The sequence below is a fragment of the Pantherophis guttatus genome, chromosome 13 (assembly GCF_059756535.1).
Source record: "Pantherophis guttatus breed Tessera chromosome 13, ASM5975653v1, whole genome shotgun sequence".
In the NCBI taxonomy this organism is placed as follows: Eukaryota; Metazoa; Chordata; class Lepidosauria; order Squamata; family Colubridae; genus Pantherophis; species Pantherophis guttatus.
The window spans coordinates 9,977,141-10,002,932 of record NC_142075.1 but is presented as its reverse complement, the minus strand read 5'-3'; the positions used below and the strand labels follow the sequence as shown (position 1 = coordinate 10,002,932).

The 25,792-nt window shown below is 41.4% G+C and overlaps 1 pseudogene across 1 annotated transcript; it reads left to right on the top strand.

Moving 5' to 3' along the window:
• Nucleotides 1-11,918: 11,918 nt before the first annotated feature.
• LOC117669878 (F-actin-capping protein subunit alpha-1 pseudogene) lies at nt 11,919-15,466 on the top strand (annotated as a pseudogene). Its single transcript, XR_015729816.1, has 2 exons — nt 11,919-12,016; nt 14,419-15,466. The product of XR_015729816.1 is annotated as an F-actin-capping protein subunit alpha-1 pseudogene (transcript).
• Nucleotides 15,467-25,792: the final 10,326 nt, after the last annotated feature.

The window sequence follows — 25,792 nt, the reverse complement described above, 5'->3', positions numbered from 1 at the left end:
TCAAAAAAAAATTTGCTTCAAAAAAGATTTTGGTTCCTGGGCAGTGTTTTTCTTGACCATTAAGTCACGCGTTTTCTTCCCCAATCACCAACAAGGCTCGATTTTTAAAAAGTGGAAGCAATAACATTTTTAGACATGGAATATCATCCCGAAACTCATCCTGGTGTCCGTTTTTGCATTTGGTTTCAAAAAAAATTTGGCTTCAAAAAACATTTTGGTTCCTGGGCAGTGTTTTTCCTGACCATTAAGTCACGCGTTTTGTTCCCCAGGCACCAAAAAGGCTCAATTTTTAAAAAGTGGAAGCAACACCATTTTTAGACATGGCATTTTATCCTGAAACTCATCCTGGTGTCCGTTTTTGCATTTGGTTTCAAAAAAAAAATTTGGCTTCAAAAAACATTTTGGTTCCTGGGCAGTATTTTTCCTGACCACGGAGTCACGCGTTTTCTTCCCCAATCACCAAAAAGGCTCAATTTTTAAAAGGTGGAAGCAACACCATTTTTAGACATGGAATTTTATCCCGAAACTCATCCTGGTGTCCGTTTTTGCATTTGGTTTCAAAAAAAAATTTGGCTTCAAAAAAGATTTTGGTTCCTGGGCAGTGTTTTTCCTGACCATTAAGTCACGCGTTTTGTTCCCCAGGCACCAAAAAGGCTCGATTTTTAAAAAGTGGAAGCAACACCATTTTTAGACATGGAATTTCATCCCGAAACTCATCCTGGTGTCCGTTTTTGCATTTGGTTTCAAAAAAAAATTTGGCTTCAAAAAACATTTTGGTTCCTGGGCAGTGTTTTTCCTGACCATTAAGTCACTCGTTTTCTTCCCCAATCACCAAAAAGGCTCAATTTTTAAAAAGTGGAAGCAACACCATATTTAGACATGGAATTTCATCCCGAAACTCATCCTGGTGTCCGTTTTTGCATTTGGTTTCAAAAAAAAAATTTGGCTTCAAAAAACCTTTTGGTTCCTGGGCTGCATTTTTCCTGACCATTAAGTCACGCGTTTTCTTCCCCAATCACCAAAAAGGCTCGATTTTTAAAAAGTGGAAGCAACACCATTTTTAGACATGGAATTTCATCCCGAAACTCATCCTCGTGTCCGTTTTTGTATTTGGTTTCAAAAAAAAATTTGGCTTCAAAAAAGATTTTGGTTCCTGGGCAGCATTTTTCCTGACCATTAAGTCACGTGTTTTCTTCCCCAATCACCAAAAAGGCTCGATTTTTAAAAAGTGGAAGCAACACCATTTTTAGACATGGAATTTCATCCCGAAACTCATCCTGGTGTCCGTTTTTGCATTTGGTTTCAAAAAAAAATTTGGCTTCAAAAAACATTTTGGTTCCTGGGCAGTGTTTTTCCTGACCATTAAGTCACTCGTTTTCTTCCCCAATCACCAAAAAGGCTCGATTTTTAAAAAGTGGAAGCAACACCATTTTTAGACATGGAATTTCATCCCGAAACTCATCCTCGTGTTCATTTTTGCATTTGGTTTCAAAAAAAAATTTTGGCTTCAAAAAACATTTTGGTTCCTGGGCGGCATTTTTCCTGACCATTAAGTCACGCGTTTTCTTCCCCAATCACCAAAGAGGCTCAATTTATAAAAAGGGGAAGCAACACCATTTTTAGACATGGAATTTCAACCAGAAACTCATCCTGGTGTCCGTTTTTGCATTTGGTTTCAAAAAAAAAATTTGGCTTCAAAAAACATTTTGGTTCCTGGGCAATATTTTTCCTGACCATTAAGTCACGCGTTTTCTTCCCCAATCACCAAAAAGGCTCGATTTTAAAAAAGTGGAAGCAATACCATTTTTAGACATGGAATTTCATCCCGAAACTCATCCTGGTGTCCGTTTTTGCATTTGGTTTCAAAAAAAAATTTGGCTTCAAAAAAGATTTTGGTTCCTGGGCAGTGTTTTTCCTGACCGCGGAGTCACGCGTTTTCTTCCCCAGGCACCAAAAGGGCTCGATTTTTAAAAAGTGGAAGCAGCACCATTTTTAGACATGGAATTTCATCCCAAAACTCATCCTGGGGTCTGTTTTTGCATTTGGTTTCAAAAAAAAATTTGGCTTCAAAAAAGATTTTGATTCCTGGGCAGTGTTTTTCCTGACCATTAAGTCACGCGTTTTGTTCCCCAATCACCAAAAAGGCTCGATTTTAAAAAAGTGGAAGCAACACCATTTTTAGACATGGAATTTTATCCTGAAACTCATCCTGGTGTCCATTTTTGCATTTGGTTTCAAAAAAAAAATTTGGCTTCAAAAAACATTTTGGTTCCTGGGCGGCATTTTTCCTGACCATTAAGTCACGCGTTTTCTTCCCCAATCACCAAAGAGGCTCAATTTATAAAAAGGGGAAGCAACACCATTTTTAGACATGGAATTTTATCCTGAAACTCATCCTGGTGTCCATTTTTGCATTTGGTTTCAAAAAAAAAATTTGGCTTCAAAAAACATTTTGGTTCCTGGGCGGCATTTTTCCTGACCATTTAGTCACGCGTTTTCTTCCCCAATCACCAAAAAGGCTCGATTTTAAAAAATTGGAAGCAACACCATTTTTAGACATGGAATTTTATCCCGAAACTCATCCTGGTGTCCGTTTTTGCATTTGGTTTCAAAAAAAAAATTTGGCTTCAAAAAACATTTTGGTTCCTATGCAGCATTTTCCTGACCATTAAGTCACGCGTTTTCTTCCCCAGGCACCAAAAGGGCTCGATTTTTAAAAAGTGGAAGCAGCGCCATTTTTAGACATGGAATTTCATCCCAAAACTCATCCTGGGGTCTGTTTTTGCATTTGGTTTCAAAAAAAAAAAATTGGTTTCAAAAAACATTTTGGTTCCTGGGCTGCATTTTTCCTGACCATTAAGTCACGCGTTTTCTTCCCCAATCACCAAAAAGGCTCGATTTTTAAAAAGTGGAAGCAACACCATTTTTAGACATGGAATTTCATCCCGAAACTCATCCTGGTGTCCGTTTTTGCATTTGGTTTCAAAAAAAAAATTTGGCTTCAAAAAACATTTTGGTTCCTGGGCAGCATTTTTGCTGACCACGGAGTCACGCGTTTTCTTCCCCAATCACCAAAAAGGCTCAATTTATAAAAAGTGGAAGCAACACCATTTTTAGACATGGAATTTCATCCCGAAACTCATCCTGGTGTCCGTTTTTGCATTTGGTTTCAAAAAAAAATTTGCTTCAAAAAAGATTTTGGTTCCTGGGCAGTGTTTTTCTTGACCATTAAGTCAAGCGTTTTCTTCCCCAATCACCAAAAAGGCTCGATTTTTAAAAAGTGGAAGCAATACCATTTTTAGACATGGAATTTCATCCCGAAACTCATCCTGGTGTCCGTTTTTGCATTTGGTTTCAAAAAAAAAATTGCTTCAAAAAAGATTTTGGTTCCTGGGCAGTGTTTTTCTTGACCATTAAGTCACGCGTTTTCTTCCCCAATCACCAACAAGGCTCGATTTTTAAAAAGTGGAAGCAATAACATTTTTAGACATGGAATATCATCCTGAAACTCATCCTGGTGTCCATTTTTGCATTTGGTTTCAAAAAAAATTTGGCTTCAAAAAACATTTTGGTTCCTGGGCAGTATTTTTCCTGACCATTAAGTCACGCGTTTTCTTCCCCAATCACCAAAAAGGCTTGATTTTTAAAAAGTGGAAGCAACACCATTTTTAGACATGGAATTTCATCCCGAAACTCATCCTGGTGTCCGTTTTTGCATTTGGTTTCAAAAAAAAATTTGGCTTCAAAAAAGATTTTGGTTCCTGGGCAGTAGTTTTCCTGACCATTAAGTCACGCGTTTTCTTCCCCAATCACCAAAAAGGCTTGATTTTTAAAAAGTGGAAGCAACACCATTTTTAGACATGGAATTTCATCCCGAAACTCATCCTGGTGTCCGTTTTTGCATTTGGTTTGAAAAAAAAATTTGGCTTCAAAAAACATTTTGGTTCATGGGCAGCATTTTTCCTGACCATTAAGTCACGCGTTTTGTTCCCCAGGCACCAAAAAGGCTCGATTTTAAAAAAGTGGAAGCAACACCATTTTTAGACATGGAATTTTATCCCGAAACTCATCCTGGTGTCCGTTTTTGCATTTGGTTTCAAAAAAAAATTTGCTTCAAAAAAGATTTTGGTTCCTGGGCAGTGTTTTTCTTGACCATTAAGTCACGCGTTTTCTTCCCCAATCACCAACAAGGCTCGATTTTTAAAAAGTGGAAGCAACACCATTTTTAGACATGGAATTTTATCCCGAAACTCATCCTGGTGTCCGTTTTTGCATTTGGTTTCAAAAAAAATTTGGCTTCAAAAAACATTTTGGTTCCTGGGCAGTGTTTTTCCTGACCATTAAGTCACGCGTTTTGTTCCCCAGGCACCAAAAAGGCTCAATTTTTAAAAAGTGGAAGCAACACCATTTTTAGACATGGCATTTTATCCTGAAACTCATCCTGGTGTCCGTTTTTGCATTTGGTTTCAAAAAAAAAATTTGGCTTCAAAAAACATTTTGGTTCCTGGGCAGTATTTTTCCTGACCACGGAGTCACGCGTTTTCTTCCCCAATCACCAAAAAGGCTCAATTTTTAAAAGGTGGAAGCAACACCATTTTTAGACATGGAATTTTATCCCGAAACTCATCCTGGTGTCCGTTTTTGCATTTGGTTTCAAAAAAAAATTTGGCTTCAAAAAAGATTTTGGTTCCTGGGCAGTGTTTTTCCTGACCATTAAGTCACGCGTTTTGTTCCCCAGGCACCAAAAAGGCTCAATTTTTAAAAAGTGGAAGCAACACCATTTTTAGACATGGCATTTTATCCTGAAACTCATCCTGGTGTCCGTTTTTGCATTTGGTTTCAAAAAAAAAATTTGGCTTCAAAAAACATTTTGGTTCCTGGGCAGTATTTTTCCTGACCACGGAGTCACGCGTTTTCTTCCCCAATCACCAACAAGGCTCGATTTTTAAAAAGTGGAAGCAATAACATTTTTAGACATGGAATATCATCCCGAAACTCATCCTGGTGTCCGTTTTTGCATTTCGTTTCAAAAAAAATTTGGCTTCAAAAAACATTTTGGTTCCTGGGCAGTATTTTTCCTGACCATTAAGTCACGCGTTTTCTTCCCCAATCACCAAAAAGGCTGAATTTTTAAAAAGTGGAAGCAATAACATTTTTAGACATGGAATTTCATCCCGAAACTCATCCTGGTCTCCATTTTTGCATTTGGTTTCAAAAAAAAAATTTGGCTTCAAAAAACATTTTGGTTCCTGGGCAGCATTTTTGCTGACCACGGTGTCACGCGTTTTCTTCCCCAATCACCAAAAAGGCTCAATTTATAAAAAGGGGAAGCAACACCATTTTTAGACATGGAATTTCAACCCGAAACTCATCCCGGTGTTCATTTTTGCATTTGGTTTGAAAAAAAAATTTGGCTTCAAAAAACATTTTGGTTCCTGGGCAGCATTTTCCTGACCATTAAGTCATGCGTTTTCTTCCCCAATCACCAAAAAGGCTCGATTTTTAAAAAGTGGAAGCAACACCATTTTTAGACATGGAATTTCATCCCAAAACTCATCCTGGGGTCCATTTTTGCTTTTGGTTTTAAAAAACAAATTTGGCTTCAAAAAGCATTCCTTTCCTGGGCAGCATTTTTCCTGACTGCGGAGTCCCGGGTTTTCTTCCCCAGGCACCAAAAAGGCTCGATTTTTAAAAAGTGGAAGCAGCACCATTTTAAGACATGGAATTTCATCCCGAAACTCATCCTGGTGTCCGTTTTTGCATTTGGTTTTAAAAAACAAATTTGACAGCAAAGACAGCACAAAGATACAGGTTTCCACTGCTTTACACAGTAATCCCTCTGCTAATTCCATTTGAAGCACAATCTACTCTGAAGTTTTTTTTTTTTTGGAGAGATGTTCTCATAGCTGTGCTCTCCTGGAGTAATTTCCCCAGTGCTCCATGCACCTACATCATTGTACTATGAGAAGCAAAGGTCTAATTTTCTCCAGTTTTGGATGGAACCAGAGGTGGGTTTCAAAATTTTTTACTACCGGTTCTGTGGGCATGGCTTGGTGGGCATGGAAGGGGAAGGAAACTGTAAAATCTCCATTCCCACCCCATTCCAGGAGAAGGATACTGCAAAATCCCCATTTCCTCCCAATCAGCTGGGACTTGGCAGGCAGAGAATAGATTGGGGTGGGGCCAGTCAGAATTTTTACTACCGGTTCTCCGAACTACTCAAAATTTCTGCTACCGGTTCTCCAGAACCGGTCAGAACCTGCTGAAACCCAACGCTGGATGGAACCAAAGAGATTGCTGTCAGTACCCAAAGAATCAGGACTGTATGTTAAGCTGCAGCAGAGAAGATTTATTCAAGGGTATACACAATAAGGGACGAGGTGGCTCAGCGGCTAAGACGCTGAGCTTGTCGATTGAAAGGTTGGAAGTTCAGCGGTTCGAATCCGGAGTGCCATATAACGGAGTGATCTCCCATTACTTGTCCCAGCTTTTGCCAACCTAGCAGTTCGAAAGCACGTAAAAAATGCAAGTAGAAAAATAGGGACCACCTTTGGTGCAGTGGTGGGTTGCTCCCGGTTCTGTCTGATTCTTGAGAACTGATGGTAAAAGTAGCAGGAGGCTCCACCCACCCGCCTGGACGTCATAAGGTATGATCTGTGCATGTGCAGAAGCGCATGCATGTGAGTGCTCCCATTGCACAACCAGTAGTAAAGGTAAGTAGAACCCACTCCTGCTTTGGTGGGAAGGTAACAACGTTCCATGTGCCTTTGGCATTGAGTCATGCTGGCCACATGACCACGGAGATGTCTTCGGACAGTGCTGGCTCTTCGACTTTGAAACGGAGATGAGCACTGCCCCCTAGAGTCGGGACATATGTGTGAGGGGAACCTTTATCTTTACCTTTTATACACAAGAATGTAGTCAGCTAAAGTTCAATACTAAACTGGCATCAGATAAGAGTCAACGGAATTCATTAGGGGTTGGAGTTGGATCGTTTGTATCAATGTAAGGATTCTAAGCTGATGACACATTTGGCTCTGACCCCCAGCACAGACTGCTTGAATCCAAGAATCACTTAGCAATTGTAGATGATTTTATGGGCTCTACATTGCTGGCTTAGAGGCCACTGACTGTTCACCCTTTTGATTTGGCAATCAGTTGGAAAATATTCAAGAAAAAAGAGTAGAAGTTGAAATTTAAAATTCTCAATTTTTAGAAAAATACAGTCCGCTAGTTAAAACCCACTTCTTTCACATATGATTTTTATTTTTATTTTTTTGTTTCTGCTCTTTGGAACACCTTGGCTGAAGGAAAACAGAAGAGAAATCATTTGCTGGCTACCATAATTTAAAACGAGTAGAGCAAAAGCAGTTGAACAAGATACATTATTTGATGAAGAAGGGGCCATTTCCATGTGTTCTCTGTAGCAAATTCTTCCCTACCAAGAGCTTGTAAGTTGATCCACATGCCTTGTTCCCATCATTGTTGCATGTGGAAAGTAATCTACTCTTGCAGTGGTTGGTTGGGAATATCTTCTCCTTAACCTTTAACCCAACTTCCATAACATCTACAATTCCTCAACCACCATGGCAGGATGAGAAATTCTGGGAGTTGAAGTCCACAAGTCTCAAAGTTGCCAAGTTTGGAGATCCCTGCTTTTTTTTTTTTTTTTTTTTTTTTTAATTTGATTTATATGCCGCCCTTCTCCGAAGACTCAGGGCGGCTTACAATGTGCTCAGCAATAGCCTTCATCCTTTTGTATATTTATACAAAGTCAGCTTATTGCCCCCACAAACTGGGTCCTCATTTCACCTACCTTAGAAAGGATGGAAGGCTGAGTCAACCTTGAGCCTTGGCGAGATTCGAACCCTGCAGTAATTGCAGGCAGCTGGTCTTAAGCAGCTTAATAACAGGGTGCCTTAAACCCTAGTACTACCAAGGCTCTCTTTAACTCCTTGTTTCTCAATCACAGCAACATGTAGATGCGTGGACTTCTTCTCCCAGAAATCTGTCTGAGGAATTCTGGGAACTGAAGTCTACACTCATCTACAAGTGGCCAAGGTTGAAAAACACTGCCTTAACTCAATTCACCATGCATCTCAGTTTTCCCCCCAAGGAAGTTTGTTTCCTTCTGCTTCATGGGAGACCTGGCCCTAAATAGAACAAAACCTTCGTTGCGGTCAGTGAACAAGCACATAATAAAATTTGATACTATAAACAAATAACACGTGTGCAGGAAAGTATTACTCACAAAATTAATTAGGCATATCCTTAGTCAGTTACACATTTATTTATACACACACACACACACACACACACACACACATCCCATCACTGAATAGAGGGATAGAATCAAGATCACGTGAAGTGTTAATACCACTTTATAAGGCCTTGGTAAGGCCACACTTGGAATACTGCATTCAGTTTTGGTCGCCACAATGTAAAAAAGATGTCGAGACTCTAGAAAGAGTGCAGAGAAGAGCCACAAAAATGATTAGGGGACTGGAGGCTAAAACATATCAAGAGCGGTTGCAGGAACTGGGTATGTCTAGTTTGATGAAAAGAAAGGACTAGGGAAGACATGAGAGCAGTGTTCCAATATCTCAGGGCCTGCCACAAAGAAGAGGGAGTCAAACTATTCCTCAAAGCACCTGAGGGCAGAACAAGAAGCAATGGGTGGAAGCTAATCAAGGAGAGAAGCAACTTAGAACTAAGGAGAAATTTCCTGACAGTGGGAACAATTAATCAGTGGAACAACTTGCCTCCAGAAGTTGAGAATGCTCCAACACTGGAAGTTTTTAAGAAGGGATTGGATAACCATTTGTCTGAAGTGGTATAGGGTTTCCTGCCTAAGCAGGGGGTTGGACTAGGAGACCTCCAAGTTCCCTTCCAATTCTGTTATTCTGTATGTGTGCAACTTTATTTTACTGTGTTTTACTTCCAACAAAGTTCTAAATCCCAAAACACCTCAGAAAGAATTTCAAATGAATTTCTCCATGGTCCTAAGAATAAGCTGGCAAAGCTGAAACATGTTCCGCAGAAGAAAAGTTTGAAGAATCATAACGCAGAAGCTGGCAGAGAGTAGTTTTTTTTTAGAGACATACGCAAACGTCTGGCAGGCTGTCAGATTTCAGAGATTGATTTTTTTAGAGAAATATGCAAACTTCCGGCAGGATGTCAGATTTTCTTGGCTAAGAAACTTAAGGTGTACTGATGGAAGTCTCTGTCAAAAAGAATCATCTTTGACCGTTCTCTGGGTCAATACATTTGCATTACCTCCTCTGTGGCCGTTGAAGTAGAAGAGGTCAATCCAATTTAGGAATATGTTGACTTTAATAAAGTATGAGAGGCTAGCCCAATTTAGGGGGGGAAAAACCCTGACTTTAATGACCTCCTCAAGAGAACTGTAACAGAAGAAGGACTTACAGAAAAGCTAACATTAACTTGATCTGTTTCACCTTAAAACACACAAATAATGGTGTTTTCTATCTTTTTCTTAATTATTTTCCACACAAGAGGGATATTGCATTAATTTAGCCTGCAGTCAAACCACAATTTTCTTTTCCATACCCTCATCTTGTTCTCTGTCCATCTCTAATTACATTTCAGTTCAGCATGGAATCTGCAAAATTACTTGTCCCAAGATAAATTGCCATAGTTTACCAACCCCCAGTTTACATAATGGACCAATGTCAGATTTTTGGGATTTATAATATGGATGGCATTTTGCTAATGTTCGGTATGATGAAATTGTCATTTTTTAAATGATTTAAAAAAAAAATCTTTTCCTCATAATCAAGGCACTGAGAACCCAAGAAATGCATAAATTCTAAGCCAACTAACGTATTGCATCACATTACCCAAAATATCTCTTCTCTCTCTCTCTCTCTCTCTCTCTCTCTCTCATCTATCTGTCTGTCTGTCTGTCTGTCTGACTCGCTCTCTCTCTCTCTCTCTCTCTCATCTATCTATCTATCTATCATCTATCTATCTATGTCTCTCTCTGTCATTTGATCAATATCTATCTATCTATCTATCTATCTATCTATCTATCTATCTATCTATCTATCTACCTAATCTATCTATGTCTCTCTCTATCATTTGATCAATATCTATCTATCTATCTATCTATCTATCTATCTATCTATCTATCTATCTATCTATCTATCTATCTAATCTTCTCTGTCTTCTATCTATCGTCTGTCTATCTATCTATCATCTATCTATGTCTCTCTCTGTCATTTGATCAATATCTATCTATCTATCTATCTATCATCTATGTCTCTCTGTCATTTGATCAATATCTATCTATCTATCTATCTATCTATCTATCTATCTATCTATCTATCTATCTATCTTCTCTGTCTTCTATCTATCGTCTGTCTATCTATCTTCTTCTTCTTCTTCTTCTTCTTCATCATCATCATCAATCTAATCTATCTATATCACTAATATACCTTATTTGTGTGGAAGACTATAAACATTTCTCAGAGTTTTGGTAACAGCCAGATTATAATTTTTGTCCATCTCGGAAGTTCAGTGGCATTCTCAACTTTCACATCATCCACGTTCTAGAAACAGGAGAGTTCTTGTGTGCTATTGCTGCAAACAATTTCCTAATATATAATACAATTGCATAATATTATATATAATATGCTGGAATATAAATGTTTGGAAAATGAAAACATATTTCCCTTTCCATGTCCTACTATATACAAACAAGGAGAAAACTGGATCCCATTCCTTATGTTTTCCTCTCTCAATTTAAATATTGACTTTCCTGTTTCTAGAATGTGTCTGAAGCTTGTCTATAAGTTAGGAAGGAAGGAAAGAAGGAAGGAAGGAAGGAAGGAGGGAGGGAGGGAGGGAGGGAGGGAGGAAGGAAGGAAGGAAGGAAGGAAGGAAGGAAGGAAGGAAGGAAGGAAGGAAGGAAGGAAGGAAATGCAATTTTTATGGAATTGCTTTTAAAGGCTCATTGAAAGTTCACCTGTGCAAATTGTAATGCAGTTGGTTGTGGTAGATGTGTCTGCCAGGAATAGATTGCACCAAGGGGTTATCTTTTAATAATCTGGGTGCTGGAATTCAATCTTTAGGACTTGGAATGAGACAGTCTGATTTTTGAGATTTGTTCTCCAATTACAAACAATTAAACTAGACTGTCTTATCATTACCACCACCATTTCTGTCTCAGCTTTCTGCACTCTTCCACTCTGGTTTTTCTTTTAGCACCCTAATGGATAGAAAAAATAGATGCTTCCTTTTTTAGAGGAGAAATAATTTCTTCCACATTACCATACCCCTTGCCTGTGCCACCAAAAATTTATTCATTATATTCACCGCAATTGTCAATGAATTCCGAAGAAGTCTCCTCCTGGGGAATTGACTTTCTTCTTTTATTCTGAGAAATGCCCAACAGAACATAAGTATCTTTGAAAGCAAAAAATACACATAGGAAACCTATTCAGAAGTAAACTAAATGGTAGCCATCAAAGGAGACAGCATAAAGTCCTCCGGCCTTGCCAACTTTGCATATCAAAAGCTTGTTTAAAAAAAGCTTTACAACAAATTTCCTTAGAGAGGTCCATATTAGGGCCCCATCCAAGTGTTGAATTTTAGGAAGTGTTAAAAACAAATTAAGAAACCAAGGAGTCCAACCAAAAATATATGTGCTAAGCCTACTGGAAACCAGAATGCTTTTTATTTGTTGCTTTGCCTTCAGATCAGTTTGAAATCAATCCCCATTATTTAAGGACAAAGTTTGCCTCTGACCCTTAAGGAATGATTTGGGGGAATTCTGGGAGATACACACACACACACACACACACATACACACACACAAAGTGAGGGAGAATTGAAGCTGATTTCCAGCTCAATAGTCAGAATCCGACTGGAATTTCCTGGTTGCCAGGAAACATAGAATACCCAAGATTGAAAACCAAAGTCCAGTGGAGCAATCAAATGAGAGCAAGCAAGTTCTTCTGGACTTCTGTTGGAACCAGGAAGTTGCACGTCCCAGGTCAGGTTTCAAACAACAAAAGCCAAATCAGCAAGAGTGGGATTCTACCGGTTCAGACCGGTTTGGGAGAACCGGTAGCTCCGACAATCAGTTGGGAGCGAACCAGTTCATCCAGATGTACAGATGGGGCCACCTGCCCGCCCACGCTATTTTCTGACCTTTATCTTCTCAGCTGCTTCGCGCGGTAGAGCAGATTGCCACGCGAATCAGCTGTGTTACTCCTCCGAAAAAAAACAGGAAGTGAAGATTTCTTCAAACTGTGCATGCACACACGTGTGCAAATTGCGTAATCACCGAACCAGTTGTTAAATCGGGAGGATCCCACCACTGCAAATAAGGGGTTGGAACATAGAATAACAGAGTTGGAAGGGACCTTGGAGGTCTTCTAGTCCAACCCCCTGCTCTACCATTTCAGACAAATGACTGTCTAGTCTCTTCTTGAAAGCCGCTAGCACCCACAACCTCTGAAGGCAATTGGTTCCACTGGTTGGTTGTTCTCACTGTCAGGAAATTTCTCCTTAGTTCTAGGTAGATTCTTTCCTTGATTAGTTTCCATCCATTGCTTCTTGTCTTGCCTTCTGGTGTTTTGGAAAATAGTTTGATCCCCTCATCTTTGTGGGGAGCCCCACACAAATATTGGAACACTGCTATCATGTCTCCCCTAGTTCTTCTCTTTGCTAGAAAAGGGTTAGGTAAGAAGAGGAAGAACTAAGGAATTCTTGAAAAATACCTGAAAGGAGACCCAGAGTGGAATAGGATGGCTTCATTCCTCATGACTTCTGAAGCTGGCGTCAACCTAAATTTAAGCCCTTTTCAGAATCTACTCAATCCAAAAGACCAAGTGGAGGTTTCACCTCGTACAACGTTGGAGTAATAATAACACTGTTCCTACCGTTTGATGGACACTGTTGAAATTTTGAAGCTTGTTGTGGGCACTCTCACAAAATGGCTACCTTGGTTTGAATGGCCAACTACCAATGAATCATCTGTAAGGAGGAGAATTTGCAGAACTTCTCTCCTCCGGCTTCCCAGGATACCCTGTGTTTCTATAACTTGCAGTTAATTGGTTTTTCTTGCAGGAAGGCATGCTTTTAAAGTAAATACTCCCTTGAGGCCATCTATACCATTTCTATCTTCTAAGGCTGCCTCTGGGGTCTTCATCACAGCCCAGAAGCATTCTTAGACAAGTAGTTCATGCTGGAAGATGTTTCTTTGTCTAGCAACACATAGCTTTAACATTTGTTTTTTTGGAGAAGTAAATAAGTAAAGAAGGGATCCTTGTGGACACCAAGAGATGCATACAGTTGCCTCCAACCTTCTGGGGGTGCTCCAAGCTTTTTTCACCTGCCATCTCTGCTTTCTTATAATATTGTGATTCAGATTAAAAGGATTTTCAGATTTCAGAGTAACAGAGTCGGAAGGGACCTTGGAGATCTTCTAGTCCAACTCCCTGCTCAAGCAAAAGACCCTTACATCATTCCAGACAAGTGGCTGTCCAGTCTCTTCTGAAATACACAAACTGTCCTTTAAATAGTCCTTAGGGTTTCCTGCCTAAGCAGAGGGTTGGACTAGAAAACCTCCAAGGTCCCTTCCAACTCTATTTTCTATTCTATTCTATTCTATTCTATTCTATTCTATCCTATCCTATCCTATCCTATCCTATCCTATCCTATCCTATCCTATCCTATCCTATCCTATCCTATCCTATCACCCATCTCTTCCCACTTATGACTGCATGACTGTAACTTTGTTGCTTTTATCCTTATGATTTATATGGATATTGATTGTTTCCTGATTGCTTATTTGTACCCTATGACTATCATTAAGTGTTGTATCTTATGATGCTTTATGAATGTATCTTTTTTTTTTATGTACACTGAGAGCTTATGCACCAAGACAAATTCCTTGTGTGTCCAATCCCACTTGGCCAATAAAGAATTCTATTCTATTCTATTCTATTCTATTCTATTCTATTCTATTCTATTCTATTCTATTCTATTCTATTCTATTCTATTCTATTCTATTCTACTCTACTCTACTCTACTCTACTCTATTCTATTTTCTATTCTATTCTATTCTATTCTATTCTATTCTATTCTATTCTATTCTATTCTATTCTATTCTATCCTATCCTATCCTATCCTATCCTATCCTATCCTATCCTATCCTATCCTATCCTATCCTATCCTATCTTATCCTATTCTCTCAGATTAGCCCATTCTAGGGGAGATAGAGATGGTTGAAGAGCTAAATCACACCAACATATCTCTATTAATTCAGTCTTCTGAAAGGGGATGACCTGAACAATCAAGTTTTCTTGATTTAATGAGCTCTCAGAGTTCATCAAAACCTACTCTCCTCACTAATATTACGTTAATGCTTTGGGTCCTTTTCATCTGTAGGTCAACTGTGTTCACAATTCCAAGATCCATCCTTTGCAAACTAGGCCAAGATGTCTACAAAGCTACTGTCTGTAGACCATCCCCAAATCAAGACAGAGAAAGCCCATGTAGTGCATAGACTCTTGAAACAAATTCCACCTGGAGAATTTAATGAGGCCTTCAGTGACTTACGCATGCTGGTAGAAGATGATCATATGATGTGTGAGGAAGCACCCAGTCTCTGTGCCGTGTACAACAAGGACCATTTCACACCACTCCGAACCAAGAAATGCGAGGTCCTCTTGACTCGCCACAATGAGCTGGAAGAGAACAACTTCCTGGATCCACAGAACCAGGTCTCCTTCAAGTATGACCACTTGCGGAGAATACCAAATGACTTCCAGGCTCATCCCGAAGAGGACAAGAAAGGAGAACTATGGAGGAGAGCCCTCCATGAGGCCCTGAAATTTTATGTTGACAACCACTATCCTGATGGGCTTTGTAGTGTCTTCGTCAAGGACACAGCTATGCGGAAGATTTTTGTGGCTTGCATTGAAAGCCACCGATACAAACCTTCTGCCTTCTGGAATGGCTTGTGGAAATCGGAATGGACATTTGCTCTAGCTCCTGCCTCTACATCCACGCAGGTGATCGGGGTCATCACGATCCAGGCACACTACTTTGAAGATGGCAACATACACCTGACAGCAGTCAAGGAAGCTGAGGAGACACTGCTGGTCACCGATGAAGCCCAGACGGCAAAGGACTTTGCCAAGCTGGTGGAAAAAATGGAAAACGAGATCCAGAGCAAAATAATGGAAGAGTATGACCACATGAACAGCAGCTACATAAAGTATTTTCGGAGACAGCTGCCCATCACTCACACCAGCCTTGATTGGGAAAAAGTGGTGACCGTGAAGACAGTAGAAGCTCGTGCGTTCTAGTGGAAGTCCTGCTTCTGTGCGGCCAGAGAAATGGGAGAAGAAAAGCGGAAAAGTTGGAGGAAACCTCAATCAATGGATGTATCTTCTAAAGTAAAGGAGCCAATAAAATAAGCAGTGTAATAAAATGGAAGATGCATGTCTACTTCTGGATAGGAAGATTTGGAAGAAGAAATGCAAAGCTAGTGTATCCCGTAGAGCAGCGGTCCCCAATCATTGTGATTTGGCGGCCTGGCTGTCGGGGGGAGAGAGGGGGAACCGGGTTGCATGAGTGACGACCTGTGCTCGCGTGAATGCAGTTCAACTTGCACGAACATTGGCCAGGCGTGTCTGCATGCACATGCAGCTTGAGTTGTGTGACTTGAGCTGTGTGTGCATGTGTACACGCATCAACCCACCACTCGCACAAGTTCAGCTGTTCACACATCTGTGCGCACCAGCACACTGCTTGTGTGGCCCAGTTCCGAATTGGAAACGGCCTGGTAGTGAACTATGGTCTGGGGGTTGGAGACCCCTGCTGTAGTGATACAAGAGGGAAAGGGGGGGAAAAAAAGCAGAGCGAAGCTTGTGGAAGTCGTGATTTTATTCATTTTCCCTAAAGCTACATTTAAATGCCTGGAAATGGAACAGGACCTTCAGTAAATGTATGGACATACTTTTTTGTTTGTTTTTTAATTTTAATTTATATGCCGCCCTTCTCTGGAGACTCAGGGTGTTAAGGTGTTAAGCAATAGCCTTCATACTTTTGTATATTTTATACAAAGTCAGCTTATTGCCCCCACAAACCGGGTCCTCATTTTACCTACCTTAGAAAGAATGGAAGGCTGAGTCAACCTTGAGCCTGGTGAGAATTGAACTCGCAGTAATTGCAGGCAGCTGGAAGCTAAATACTACCTATAACAGTAGCATTAGTCTGCTGCGCCACTCAGGCTCCTACGTTACCTGTGGCATGTGTGCATGTGTGGCTTCATGGTTAAGTGTTTACACGGCACCAGCAACAAAGAAGTGGTTGAGGTGTCTGGCAATTTGGAGAGCATCCAGGGAGTAGCAGGGGGCCTCTTTCAGCCTTTGCCAGCAGGAGATAATGAGGATGTCAGAAGTTAGCAGGAAGTCAGAGAGAGAGACAGCCCCGCATTACGTAAAAGAAAAACATCTGCTGGTTATTCAGGGTGTTATTACAGATGTTCGCAATGGAACATACAACTTGTATGGAATCCCATCCAAGCAGCAATCAATATCCCTTTTGTCCCATTCTCTTGACAAGACTGACCTTGAGATATTTCCCAACCTGCCATCTTCTGGAGAAGATCAGTCCCAAAGACAGTTGGTGAGCTGACTTCCACCCTGTTTCCAAACAGTACTGCATTCTGGTGCTCATTCGTGCATTGGAAATACTGAAACCGACAGTGAGCTGCTAACATCAAGATAAGCTACCGTATTTTTCAGACTATAAGACACGCCGGAGTTTAAGACACACCAAGATTTTGAAGAAGAAAACAAAAAAAATAGTTTTTGCCCTCCCCAGCCCCCAGGAAAACTCTGCAGGCCTCCCAAGCCCTCTGCGCATCCCATTTTTGCAAAAAAAAAGGGGGGGCATTTTTGGCCTCTGGAACCCCTCACGCATCTCGTTTTTGCCCTCCCCAGCCCCCAGGAGCACTCTGCAGGCCTCCCAAGCCCTTTGCGCATCCCATTTTTGTGAAAAATGGGCCCATTTTTCGCAAAAATGGGACGCACGGGGTGGGGTTTTGGGAGGCAAAAAATTGCTGCATTCGGTGTATAAGATGCACTGACATTTCCACCCTCTTTTAGGGGGAGGGGGGAAATGCTTCTTATACTCCGAAAAGTAGGCAATTTTTTACACAAGCAGCCAAAGTTACTTCACATCCTCCTCCTTCTGAAAACACCTAAGCTTGAGTCGAGGGTTGGACTGGGAAACCTCCAATATTTCTCCCAATTCTGTTACTGTGTATTCAAGGGAAGAATTTTGGATACTCTGAAGCTTATGGGAATCCCAACATTGCTTCATCCTGCAGTGGAACTAGACAAATTCTGAGAACCAACTTTTATACAGTAGTGGCCAAAATTGTGGGAAAAGTGTATTTTTGAAGTTGATGGCTAATAACACCACTTTCTTTCTTTCTTTCTTTCTTTCTTTTTTTTTGAGTTTCAAGATAATCCTATTCCACTGCCAAAATGGCCTGGGAATAGCCCAGACCTTCACCCAACTGAAAATCTATGGAGCCGACTAAAGAAACTTGTTAGTCAGAAGAGACCCAGCCATAAAACCCAGTTAATAGAAACAATCATTCAATCTTGATTTCACATGATAACAGCTGCAAAACTAAAAGACTTGGTTCACTCCATGGGAAGATGTTGTAAGGCCGTAATTCATGCTAAAGGTTACCATTTAGTAAGAGTATAGTAAGTATTAACTGACATGGTGATCATTTTCGTATATCTCGTTTTTTCTACATGTTTCACTTTTCTTCTTTAAACTGTAACTGCTATTCAAATAGCAAATCCTTCATAAAAGTTATTGCATTACATTCTTGATTAAATTATCTTTCCATTGATATATAATTTTAGGGTACTACTCCAAAAAAAAAAAAAAGTGGTGTTATTAGCTAGTTTTAGAAAATACACTTTTCCCAAAAGGTTTCCACAATTTTGGCCACTACTGTACATAGAGCCCTTCACTTAGATGGTCTCCCTTCCTTCACTTGCTGTCTTTTCAAAACTGTCTCTCTTGTGTAAAAGTTTTTCCCGGCCTTACACTTTGCTGATGTTTCCCTTTACACAGTTATAGCAGTCAACTCTGAGTAAATGATAAAGGAGATCAGTGGAAGTTCATCTCTTGTCAGTAAGAGAATGATCAGAGAAAGTAGAACAAATCTATTGAATTGTTATAGTGGGCTTTCATTTGGCATTTCTTTCGGTTGGATGGGGAAAAAAAAAGAATTGCTTCCGGTTTGAGTTAACAGTGAGATGCATCAACAGTTCACAACTTGGCGGTCCATCTCGCAGCCAAGATCTAAACTACTTTAGCAAAAGTCACTAAGATGCCAGAAGCAATATCAAGTTCTCAGACTTAAAAGCTTCCTGCCACGGAATAGGTTTTGGCCTGCGTCCATAACACAATTCAAAATGGTGGCAGTTGCAGAGAAATCTTGCCAAGGGTAGCAACTTTTTTGAGCTCGATGTTGAAGCTGAGCCAGAATTGATGAATTTCCTGGGTAAACGCTCGCTCCGTTTCAGAGAATTTCTTCTGAGTTAGTAGTGCTGTTCTATATTTGTTTATTTATTCTGTGTCAACTCTCAAAACGACTTTAACTAAAGCCGTATTCTCGTTTTCTTCGTTTCTTAGTTGCCATACATATCGGGGGAGAGGGGAGTGTGAAATGTTTTCTTCTAATGTGCCAGACGTAACAGTGATAGGGCTTGTGGGAACCAAAGTCATCCCAACGAGCACTTGTAACAACAGGAGGGAGCAGCTGAGAAGTCTGCCGCTTATCTGGTTGGACAACATGATCTGTGACACTTGGGTAGGTGGGGAATTATCTATTCTTTTAATTATACCAAACCGCGGGAAATATTTAGAGTTGGATTCACACCTGAACGTGCCGATATGATGTACCCAATAAAGGGGATCTTTGAAAAAAAGCTACAGCCTCAGAGTCCTGACTTGATTGGGATCATTACTCGGAACCATCACACTCTGCTTATATCCTATTTTTCTAGCCGCGTTGGCATATGCGACTTGATGGTCTGTACGGATAGCATGTTATGGCGATGCTTTGAAGTTGCAAGAAACTTTGACACTGCTCTAAGATGATTCATTGCTCTCCCCTATATAATAGCAATAGCACTTAGATTTATATACCGCTTCATAGTGCTTTTACAACCCTCTCTAAGCGGTTTACAGAATCAGCATATTGTCTCCAACTATCTGGGTCCTTATTTTACCCATCTCAGAAGGATGGAAAGCTGAGTCAACCTTAAGCTGGTCAGATTTGAACTGCTAAACTGCAGGCTCGAACTTCTGGCAGTGGGCAGAGTTAGTTTGCAATACTGTATTCTAACCACTGGGAAGGAAGGAAGGAAGGAAGGAAGGAAGGAAGGAAGGAAGGAAGGAAGGAAGGAAGGAAGGAAGGAAGGAAGGAAGAAAGATAGCAATAGCACTTAGACTTATATACCGCTTCATAGTGCTTTTACAGCCCTCTCTAAGCAGTTTACAGAGTCAGCCTCTTGTCCCCAACAATCTGGGTCCTCATTTTATCCACCTCGGAAGGATGGAAGGCTGAGTCAACCTTAAGCCGGTCAGATTTGAACTGCTGAAGTGCAGTTAGCAGTCAGCTGAAGTAACCTGCAGTGCTGCACTCTAACCACTGAGCCACCTTGGCTCTTTATGGTCCAGTCATGTCCAGCTCTAGGGCACCATGAATACTTCCGCTTCAGCCGAAACAATACAAGAGCACACAATAGATACAAACTCATGGTAATCCGATCCAAACTAGATTGCAGAAAATACGACTTCAGCAACAGAGTGGTCAATGCCTGGAATGCTCTACCTGACTCTTTGGTTTCTTCCCCAAATCCCAAAAACTTTAACCTTAGACTGTCTACTGTAGACCTCACCCCATTCCTAAGAGGTCTGTAAGGGGCGTGCATAAGCGCACCAGAGTGCCTCCTGCCCCTGTCCTAATGTTTTCTTTTATTCGTATCCTTTTCATGTATTTATAATTATGTTCACACTTGTATCTGTCATAAAATACATGCTTGACGAAATAAATAAAATAAAATAAAAAATAAAATAAACAAACCCTGCTCACCTCCATTTCTTAGCCAAGGGAGCCAGCGTTGTCCGAAGATGCTTCCGTGATCATGTAGCCATCATGACTATACGCCAAGGTGCACAGAATGCTGCTCCCTTCCCACCGAAATGGTACCTATTAATCTGTCAGAGCTGCCATCGTACGCTTCAACTTCACATTGCTAGCTGCCAGCATGCCATAAACTACGGGGAGAGAGGGAGCTGTTGGGAGGGGAAACGCTAACTGCTCATCATATCTTCCACAGACCATCTTGTGCCTTCTAGAGACATCATCTCACCAACCCAAGGTCAAAATCCTGGGAGTGGAATGCAGTGGCTCCCCAGCTAGCCCGCCATTGCTGAGACTGTTTCCAAAACCATTAATTCAAATCTAATTGGACAATGGGAGAGACTTGGAAGGGGAGGAACAGGATGGGAGAAAAGTTAACCAGAGAACTTTGGCACCTAAATTCCAGTTCTGGCTCTGCATTATTGTTATCCACTTGGCTTTCAGTAAAAAAGTATATCTTTCACTATAAATGGAGTCGAGAGTCTCTCTTTCTTAAAGGACCTAGTTGGGGCAGGTCTGACATAATCTTGCATTTGCATGCTTTCAAACTGCTAGGTGGGCAGGAGCTGAGACAAGAACAAGAGCTCACCCTATTGCACGGGTCTCAAACCTGGGCTGTCAGCTTTCCAGCTGATAAGCTCAGAGTCTTTAACCACTGAGCCATTGTGCCCCCTCCCCTCCACTGTCTAACAATGTTTTGAGATTAAGTAATTCAATCAACTCACACATGTGGTTTCCAAATCTGAAATGGTATCTAGCGATTGGGTAGCCTGCATATGAGTGCTGGTGAATCTGAAGCAGATGTGTGTGTGTGTGTGTGTTTGTGTGTGTGTGTTTGTAATAACTCACTGAGCTGAACTGAATTGCAGAGCTGATAAGATGTAGTCATGTAAGCAGTTAAATGAATGGGAAAAACAGCAACGTAATTACAGGCTTCCCACAGCACATTTAATCAGGTTAGTGAACAACCTTGTGGTTGCATTTGTGCAATGAACTCAGATGACTTACGGTAGTTAAAAGCCGAGCAGCTGTATTCTTTCCAGTTGAATCTGATCAATTTTAACCAAGGTTAGTTCTTTTGTGGGGTTTAGAAATTTGGGCAAGTCCCACACCTGTTCGCATACTTCTGGTTCAGCATGTTGTGCAAATCCAGGAAATTGTTGAATCAATTAAGTTAAGCCTACTCTGGAAGCCTAGCTTGTCAGAATATGGAATAACAGAGTTGGGAGGGACCTTGGAAGTGTTTTAATCCAACCCCCTGCTTAAACTTCCATTTCCCTGCTATACCATTCTCACTATCATGAAATTTCTCTTTAATTCTAGGTTGGATAAGCTTCCATTGAAGAAAGAGAGAGAGGGAGGAAGGGAGGGAGAGGAAGAGGGGAAAGGAGGGGAAGGAAGGGGAGGAGAGGAGGAGAGGAGAGGAAAGGAGAGGAGAGGGGAGGAGAAGAAAGGGAAGGGAAGGGGAAGGGGAAGGGGAAGGGGAGGATGAAAAGGAAAAGAAAGGAAAGGAAGGGAAAGGAGAAGGGGAAGGGGAGGAGGAGGAAAAGGAAAGGAAGCGGAGGAAATGAAAGGAAGGGGAAGGGAAGGAGGAGGAAAGGGAAGGGGAGGGGAGGGGAGGGGAGGGGAGGGGAGGAAAGGAAAGGAAAGGAAAGGAAAGGAAAGGAAAGGAAAGGAAAGGAAAGGAAAGGGCCCAAGTATAGAAAATTAGGACACATCCAGACAGCCATTTGCAGATATTTGTCTCCAGTCTGCAAACAACACAAGATAGGTCAGTGTAAATTTGTTCTGTCTGTGTAGCTGCATAGTTGGTCTACCCGCCACTTTGTTAGCAGAGCTGCCGAATGGTGCTGATCTAACAGTTCAGGATGGGGCAAACGAAAATGCAGCAGGAACCTCATCCATCAATCTCTCCTCTGAATGTGTGCTGGGAAGAAGGCAAATTTTGACAGATGGCAAGAGCAGCAGGTTTTGCCATCTGTCGGAAGCTGTAAATATACACGCTGCCCAGCATTTTTGGAGCATCACATATGTCAGATGTATGTAGAAATGCAAGTCCCAACTGGCAGCCAGGTCCCTCTGAAGACATCTGGTCTATAGTTTCTCTAGTGAGTTTGGTACTTGTCTAGTCAACCAAAGAGGTCCTGCTCTACCTCCATTATTAAAGCATCATTATGATCACTAGAGGGGGCACGATGTCTCAATGGTTAAAGACACTGAACTGGTCAACTTGAAAGCCCACAGCCTGGATTCAAGACCTGAGCGCTGTGCAAGGGGGTGAACTCCCATTCTTGTCCCAGCTCCTGCCTACCTAGCAATTTGAAACCTGCAAATGCAAGTAGATAAATAGGTACCACTTCCATGGGAAGGTAGTAGCATTCTATGCACCTCAGCATATAGTCATGTTGGCCACATGACCACGGAAGTGTCTTTGAACAATGCTGGCTTCTTTGGCTAAGAAACAGAGATGAACTCTGACCCCTAGAGTTTGACTTGACTGGATAAGGGAATCCTCTACTTTAACGGTCACTAGAGAAAGACATAGACCAGAATCATTCTTACAGGCAGATGTTTCTAGAGCAGGGTTTCCCAAACTTGGCCACGTCCCGTTGTGTAGACTCCAACTCCCAAAATTTCATCAATGGCTGTGCTGGTGGCTGCATTCTGGGATTTGAAGTCCACAAACCTGCAAATGGCCATGGTTGAGATACCACCTGTCAGGGTTCTGACAGATGCCCTAATTAAATCATGAGCCTTGAGCCAAGCTTCAAAAGAAATCCAGTTATTTATTAGGAGTTTATGTCAGCACGTTTCCTAGTGAAGCCAGCTCTGACCCTATGTAATTTATGCCCCAATTATGACCCTATTTCCCCCCTCCGCCCAGGGTATGTCATCAATCACATTCGCCAATGGAGCAATTTTGAGGGTTGTAGAGGTTACTCCCTCCGACTGCTGTAGGTAACCCTGGGATACAGCCTTGAGAGAGATAAGCATGGAATGTGCATCTGTCTTTGGCTGCCACGTTGTTTCTCCTGTTTCCCATTCCCCCCTGGCCTATGGCAACTCGAGAGCAGGCCAGGGATGTTTTGCGAGTTGACACCACCTTCCAAAGTCCTCTTGATGTTATGGCTTTCTTTAGTGATCTGGGCATTGATGTTTCCCTCCTGAGGGTGACATCAAGGGGTGGGCTGCTGAGGGTTTGCAGGGTTTCAGGAGAACCCCTAGTTAAGATTCTGTGTAGTTCAGAGAACCCCCAAATCCCACTCCTGACTGGCCCTTCCTATCCCACCCCGCCCCTCCCAGGAGTCTCCACGCATCCCGTTTTGGATGCAGGGCATGTGCAGAGGCTCCGGAACCCGGGAAGGGCAAAAACGCCCCCCTTCACCGTGGTGCAGGAAGCCGACTAGGCCATGCCCACCATGACTACGCCCACCCAGCAACTGGGTAGAGAACTCCTTGCTAAAATTTTTGAAGCCCACCCCCGGTGACATCGGTCACACAGAACAAACCAAAGTGTCTGGGGAAAGATTGAGAAGATGCCAAATGGAGCCGGCGAGCCGACACCCAGTTGTGTTTTCATCACAGTTGTATTAATCATGCAAATAACAAGGCTTGTGTCAGGAGAAGAGGGAAAATGTCTACTCTGGTTCAGAAAAAAAAAATCCAAAGACAATCTCAACTATGGGTTTTGGATGAGAGAAACACAGCTGCATCAGACAGAGATATCCCTAACAGATGGTTCAAAAAGGCATCTATTAGCCAAGATTAGGAAGCCCTTCAACCATTCACATCAAATTCAAGCTCTAGAGCCTTTTCTAAATCAAGACATTATTCTTGTACTAGGAATGTCATTGTGGGGCTTAGGAAGGAGATTTGATGTACCCTGTTCCCCCCAAAATAAGACATCCCCTGATAATAAGCCCAATCAGGCTTTTGAGCGCATGGCAATAAGGCCAAGCGCTTATTTCAGGGCTCAAAAAAATATAAAACAGGATCTTATTTTCAGGGAAACATGGTATATCTCCCCCATTCTACTGTTTGGAGAGATAAAGCCCATAAAAATCTATATCACTAAAGATGAAACTTAGTATCTCATCTATCTTTATCTTTCAGGAAGATTCATCACACCAGGAAAAGCTACAGAGGACCCAAGGGAAATATAAAGTATTATCAAGAAAACAACTGATGGCAGAGGGATATAGTTGTCTGTGATTTTCTTACTTACGGTTATAAGATTTAAAGTAGAGAAAAGAATTCATGGTATTGAACAACGTAGGGGAGAATTTGAAATAGAATTGTGTACAAACGTTGAGTTGACTAAGAATGTTGATTATAACATATAGATGGAATTGTAGATGACCAGGCTGAGCCCAAGGGAGGAGTCAAGCACATCATCAGTCTCGAGACCCTTTGAACTCACAAAAGATCCAGGCCCTCTTGAAGTCCATTGACTCTTATCAATTGCCAACTTGCTTTGACCATTAGAAGTTCAAATTCTTGTAGAGAGGGTTAGCATGCCATAAACCTGTATTCATTTCAGCTGCCTTGCCTCCTGATTTCCTGCACTCGATAGGACCAATGGGAAAGTGTGTGATTGCTATAATTGAAATTTACCTTATATTATACTCTTAAGGATTTTTTTTTAACCTGTACCATTGGTTTATGACACTAGAAAAAATATCCAGAACGTATGCAGGTACTTCAAATTTATGTTGGAAATATGAACAAGAAGAATAGTTAGGGACACTTCTTGTTCATTCTTGTTCAGGAGAAAATAACTACCATATTTTTCAGAGTATAAGGTGCTCCAGAGTATAAGATACACCTTAGTTTTGGGGAAGGAAAATAAGAAAAAAAAAATTCTGCCCCTGCCTACCAGCATCCATCGGTATTCATCTGGCCAGTGTCCTGTAGGTAGGTAGATAGGTAGGTAGGTAGGTAGGTAGGTAGGAAAGAAGGAAGGAAGGAAGGAAGGAAAAGAGGGAAAGAGGAAGGAAAAGAGGGACCAAGGAAGAATGGAAGGAAAAGAGACGGAGGGAGGGAGGAAAGGAGGATGCAAGGAAGGAAGGAAGGAAGTAATAGCAATAGCACTTAGACTTATATACCACTTCACAATCCTTTACAGCCCTTCCCTAAGCAGTTTACAGAGTCAACCTATTGCCCCCAACAATTTGGGTCCTCCTTTTACCCACCTCAGAAGGACGGAAGGCTGAGTCAACCTTGAGCCTGGTGAGATTCGATCTGCCAAACTGTTGGCAACCGGTGATCAGCAGAAGTAGCCTGTAGTACTGCACTTTAACCACTGTGGCACCACGGCTCTATAAAGATGGATTAAACTTCCCTTCCCTATTCGCTGTGTTTTGTTAAAGATCACTTCACTCCTGCACAGTGGAATAAAATATTCTTCTGGATCTGCAAGCTTTTCTGAGCAGGGATGAATTGAGTTGGCTAAATGTGATGAAACAAACAAGGAATCTGTCACCAAATGGGGTACCATTCCAACTTCCGACCAATTTCTCATCTGCTGTTTGTGGAAGCCGGGCCTCAAATAACGAAGGCACGGATAGGCTACAG